Source organism: Marmota monax, unplaced genomic scaffold, assembly GCF_021218885.2.
Source record: "Marmota monax isolate L192 unplaced genomic scaffold, Marmota_monax_Labrador192_F-V1.1 WCK01_AAM20220418_F8-fsc00002, whole genome shotgun sequence".
NCBI classification, from domain to species: domain Eukaryota; kingdom Metazoa; phylum Chordata; class Mammalia; order Rodentia; family Sciuridae; genus Marmota; species Marmota monax.
In genome coordinates, this window is record NW_026693571.1 from 4,208,409 (window position 1) to 4,214,870 (window position 6,462).

The window sequence follows — 6,462 nt, forward strand, 5'->3', positions numbered from 1 at the left end:
TGCCTTGGTTACTTCATCTGTAAGATGGGAATAATAATAGTGCCTACCTAATACAGTATTTATAAGGATTCAAGAGTTAATGAATGCATATATAGTCAACATTTAGTATAGTTCCTGGAACCTAGATAAACTTATTAATAATGAAATTATTAGTTTCTGAGAGTGAATGATGTTTTTGAATTTTTATAAAGATTTGAGAACTTTAGAGTTTAAGTATCCACCTCAGGAAAGTAACTTGTGGAAGGGAGGTTCTGAGTAGGCCCCGAAGATCCTGCCACCTGGAGTATCCTCCCCTCCCCTTCAATGGGGACTGGACAGAGACTCATTTCCAATGAGCAGAGAATACAGAAAAAGTGATGCAGTGACACTTCTAAAATTCAGTTACGAAAAGACTGATTTTTCATTTTGCTCTTCCTTCATTATTATTGCTTCCTCTCAAATCTGTGGCTCTGAAGAAGCTGGGTGCCATGTTGTGAGCAGCCAGATGGAGAAACCCTTGTGGCAAGGAACTGGTGTTTCTGGCCAAAAGTAAGTGAGGACCTGGAACAATTTCCACTAGCAAGTGATAATGTAAAGACATTCAAAAAATCAAAATATAAGTAGTAGGAAAATGAGACTCCTCCCATTTCCATTACCACAAAGCTTTAAGTGTATCTCTGTCCATAAATGAAATCATTAGAATTTCAAAATTAAAAATAACCCAAGTTCTGCTCTGAAACAAGGAGATGTTTGATTATAAATCCATTTTGAGAGACACTTTGGTATGAAAATTAAACAAGACGTTTGGGGACTAAGAATACAACCTTAATGTTTCATGCCTATTTTACCACTTGATGGAGCTATCATACCAGATATCTCTTAAAAATCTGTTATATTTACATGAAAACAGCACTTTTGAGAAATGTACATTAAATGTATAACCCTTATCATTAATTAAAAGTGTTCTAGTGATTACTGTCCTCTCACCAAGAAATTTAGATAACTCTGTCAAAGAGAAAACTTTATATAATCTTGGGCTGATAGGATAATTTGCTTATGTTTACATTTCATATAGAAGAATTTGAGGAGGATATTCTTTGGGAGATACTTACATATTGATGAGCAGGCATGTACATAAATGCGCTTTGGAAAATTATAAACTATTCAAATTTAAGGATAGATATAAGGTGTGTATGTTTACGTGTGTGTGTGATATTACAGTAGAAAGAAAGATGGACTTTTTTTGAGAGCTGAGTCTAAAAAAAATTCTTGAGTCAATCACAGACAGAGGGAAGGAGGCTGATATTTGCAAGGAGGAATGAAGTCACAACACAAGGAAGTGTTGGTCATAGCTAAATATAGAAGATTTGTACTCTCATCTTTATGGAATCTATTTTCTATTAGAACTAATTTTCTATTAGAACTATTTTTTTTGATGTGTAAAGGTCCACAATCCCTTATCACAAAACTCTAAAGCCATCTATTCTTTGAATACAGTATTTATACTATATAGTATACGACATTCCCAACAATGTCTGAGGCAGTACCCTTTCCATAAACATGTTGTAGGCTACAAAACTCAGACTTTGGGTTTCAAGTTCAGGGAAGAATGTTAATTAGGATATGCTCTTGGGTTCAACATCTAGGGAAAGGAGATTAAGAAGGCAGGACTGGGCAGAAGACATGTTGATATGCTCTCAGTAGAGGCTTCAGGCCCATCATGGGAATTTCTTAGATTGGCACAGTTTTTAGCATTATCCTAAATTGGAGTGAGGAAAATGAGCTTCATAACTCCATGTGGTCAAATATTGGAAACAGTTTACTACTGGAAAAAAGGATGACCTCCAGTATTGCAGTTTTCTTGAGCCCGAAGAGGGCTGACATTTTGAAGCCTTCTGGAAGCCCTTTCAACCGCTGAAAAAATTAATTCTTCATTCCTGCTGTGTGACCTTGACTATTCTCCCTGAGGTTTCCAAGCCCCAAGTCACTAAGTCCTTCTCAGGAAAATGTTATGAACTTTTCCCCTTGACAACACAAACTAGAAGAGCAGTATGTTTGGGATCGAATGTGGTTTTTTTCCTCCAAATTTCATGCTGAAACTTCATCCACATTGTGTTGATATTCAGAGGTGGAGCCTTTCAGGAAGCCATTAAGACCTGAGGGCAAAGATTATGGTGTTATGAAAAGGCTGGAGGGAACTAGTTTAATTTTCTGCTCTCTTTAGTTTTTCTCCATTTGCTACGTGATGATACAGTAAGAGGCACAATTTGGAAGCAGGAACTTCAATATCGCCAGATATTGAACTGTTACACCTTGATATTGGACTTCCCAGCCTCCAGAACTGAGAGAAAATCGATTTCTATTCTTTATAAATTGCTCAGTATGTGGTATTCTGCTATTGAAGAAACAATGGACTAAGGGAACCAAGATGTGCCCAAGTGATAAATCGAGAATGAAACAAACACCCCTGTCCCCTAGATATTATCCTCTCCAGGTCAAAAGAGTCAATAACTACTGCCAATATGTCAACTCCACTTTTTGCTTTCTGGTCACTTACAGGAGGAACACAAAGTACATAAGGCATAATCATTAGTTTATAAAATTCTATAGAGCTCTTGCTGTGTACCTTGGTGGAGATGTTTCCCTTTTGAGAGAAGGTCCTACAAAGTTGTAAGAATGGGAAGCCCGAAGTCACCAAGTGAGTCATCCAGAGTGATGATAAAGGGAGTTAATCCTGCTTCTATACTTTGTTTCCTGGACTCATGTGTTCTACTTATCAGGGACCAGATTTATAAAAAGATATTTGAATTAGAATGAACACTATGTGCTGGAGAAATGGTGTCATGGTAAATTACCACTACTGTATGAGCTTTTTGTTGCTATGATCAAAACACCTGACAAGAACAATAGAAAGGAGGAAAAGTTTATTTTGGCTAACAGTTGAGAGGTTCAGTAAATAGTCTGACAACTTCATTGCACTGGGTCAGGAATGAGACAGAACATCATGGCAGAAGGGCAAGGTGGGGAAAGCTATGCCAATCATGGTGGCCTGGAAGCAGAGAATGAGAGAGAGAGAGAGAATGAGACTAGAGAGAGAGAACTGTAAGGAAGATTAACCCTTCAGTGCCCCACATCCTCCAGCTATTCCTCACCTGCCTACAGTTATCAACCACTCACTCCATTCAAACTAGGATGGGCTGGTTTAAAGCTCTCAAAATCCAATCATTTCACCTCTGAATATTCATTCACTGACTCAAGAACTTTGGAGAGGACACTCCATATCCAAACCACAGCAGTCACCAAATATCACTTTTGCTATGCTTTTTTTTTTTAAAAAAAAAAACATTTTTTTCATTTTTAAAATATTAGCACAAAAAATTGTGAATATTTATGTGATAACATGATGTTTTGATACATATGTACATTATAGATGTTCAAATTCAGGTAAGTATATATTTTTTTCAAACATTTATGATTTCTTTGCACTGAAAATATTCAAAAACTTTTCTTCTAACTTCTTTTGAAATAGTACATTATCATCATTTATGTTCACCCTACTGTGAAGTGGAACACCAGAACTTATTTCTCCTAACAGTAACTTCGTATTCATTGACTAAGTTTTCTCATCCCTCCCAATCCTCCACTTTTCCCAGCCTTTCATAACTGTTACACTCTCAACTTCTATGAGATCAACCTTTTTAGATTTCATATAGTAGTGAGATGGTGCAATTGTTATCTTTCTGTGCTTTGTTTATTTCACTAAACATAATAACATCTAGTTCCTCCACACTGTCCAAAGGACAGGATTTCATCCTTTTTAATGCCCCAAAAGTATTCCATTATGTATATATACCACATTTTTAAAAAATCTATTTATAAGTAATGGATACTTAGGCTGTTTGCCTTTCATAGGCCATTCCATTGCCCTGCCTGACCAGTAGCTTCTGAATGATATAGTATGTACCATAATGAGTGTATCTTGTGTAATGGTTCAGTTGCACATTTACTTTGCTATAAAGTGGGTCCTTTGGTCTGAAATGATATTGTATGGAATAGTAGAGGGATGGATCTTAGGTTTCATTGGCCTTCAGATAATGGAAGGAAAATCAAATCTCATAAATGTAATATGTGTCTATTTTTATCAAAATGAATCATGGTCTTTTCCAAGGTGGAAGGATCAATTGTATTCAGCTGGTCATCAAGTGTCTTGTTATTGTCAAGTGACAGCACCATATGCAGAACTCAGCAATATTTTCTGTTGCTGGAAGGCTGGAGATTTCATGCCTTTGGAAATTAGGAGCCAAAGCTGACGGTCCATGCATAGTCTCCATCACTATTATTATGAATGCTTCTTTTATGTATACATCATGACAAATAGTCAGTAATGACAGAATCTGGCTGTGTTAATGACCAATTCAGTTTTGTTTACCTGGATGGCTATTGCCTCCTTCATGGTGGAAGATCACTGATGGGCATTAGTATGCAATATAAAGTCACATATATGACCAAAATATATGACCATTCTCATATATCTATTCAAGTGACTCTACTTCCCATTTGTTAAACTTTATTTTCCAATATTTCTCTTATATGGCATAATTAGCTAAGCCAGGTTTCTATATACATACCAAACTTGGATTTAGATATGGTTAGTATTGCCTCTAACTATAGGGACATGGACAGAAGTAGATTTGATTACTGGGATCTCATGTCACAGCAGATAACCGAAACCACTCACCTATGACCCTGGATTAACTTGGGATGGTAGGAATAACACAACCTTAGCAAACAATTATAGGAAACACTGAGAAAATCCTCATGACCTGGTGGCTTCTAGATGAAAGCACAAACATTTGGTTCAATAAATCAAACAAAACATAAATTTGGTTATTTCAAAATTATTGGGGCTATAGGTATGTATTGGGGCTATAGTTAGGCTCCCTTGGCCAGAGTTCCCAAGCGCCATGTTATGTTTTTGGTGTGTAGCCAGGGCTGGGAACCAACTATGTCATGGTTAGTCAAGGGCAGCAACACTCTGATTCAGTGTGTGGACTCAGGTCATAAACATTAACTTGTAAGCATGTGCCTACTGATGTAACCTGTTTTCAGTGTGCTGTCTTTGGCCTGCATATAAAAAGGGCCTATGGAAAAGACTTAGGGGCTAAATAGGGTTAAAACAGGGACTAAAATGGAACTGACTGGGGTTCAAGCTGAAGCTGGAGGATGTTACCAACTCTAAATAAAGCAAGTCTACAATCCTGAGTTTTGGCATTTTCTTCCACCTGCCAGGACCCCCAAATCTGTTTCCTGGGTCTGAGCCCCTGCATGATAATATAGTAGAAATAAAAGCATTTTTAAAAACTCCCAAATTTCTTTAAAAAATCTAGGAATGAAACCATCACATGACCCAGCTATCCCACTCATCTGTATAAATCCAAAACATTTAAGCCTCTCTGTCTTCTTTGCACTGGGAGCAACTCTCTTGCCATGGACCCCATCTTCTGAAAATGTATGCTTGCTCCAAGTTACTCTCTACTCACTCCTTGGTCAGGCGCACTGCTCACTTGCTGAGCTGACCACATCTGCAGAGGTGCTGAACCAACCAGAGATGCTGACATATGACAGCCTCAGTAGCTGGGCAGTGCCATATCCCCTGACCTCACTTATCTCTAACAGCAATGTCCAAACCAGCACCATTTCAAGGGACATGAACATAGCAGCCAAGTTCATTGGGGCAGAGGCTGTCACAGTTGGGGTGGCTGGCTCTGGGGCTGAGACTGGGATTGGAAGACTTATTATTGCTTATGCCAGGAAGCCTTCTCTGAAGCAACATTTCCTCCCCTGTGCCATTCGGTGCTTTGCTCAGAGGCTACGGGGCTCTTTTGCCTGATGGTGGCCTTTTACATACTCTTCACAATGTAAAAGAGCAACTTCCACCTTGCATTCTTTTTCCTGTGTCTTGTCTGCCTTCTATGTTCTTTTTCCTATACCTCCCCAGGCAATCTGGGGAAAGTGGTTGGCTCAGGGTTTGACAGAGGAAAGACAAATAAATACTGTTTTAATAAGGAAAAAAAAGATTTTAACTCAGCATACTACAGTGAACCAGCTTCATCAATGTTTATAGCAGGACAGTTCACAATAGCCAAACTAGGTGCCCTCCAGCAGATGAATAGATAAAGAAAATGTGGTGTATATATACAATGGAGTATTACTCAGTCATAAAGAAGAATGACTTTATAGAAATTGCTGATAATTGGATGGGACTGGAGATTATCATGCTAAGTAAAATAAGCCAGTCCCCCAAGTCAAAGGTCAAATATTTTCTCTGATATGCAGAAGTTAATCCAAAATAAAGAGGTGGAAATAAAAAGAATAGAAAAAAGATCAGTGGAATAGATAAAGGGGAATGAAGGAAGAAAGGGAAAAGGGATGGGATAGGAAAAGAAAGGAGAATGGATCTGACCTTTTTAATGTACACATATG

At 37.9% G+C, this 6,462-nt stretch overlaps 1 pseudogene; it reads left to right on the forward strand.

Annotated features, from left to right (window-relative positions):
• Positions 1-5,433: 5,433 nt before the first annotated feature.
• On the forward strand, positions 5,434-5,901 carry LOC124102457 (ATP synthase F(0) complex subunit C2, mitochondrial-like; annotated as a pseudogene).
• Positions 5,902-6,462: the final 561 nt, after the last annotated feature.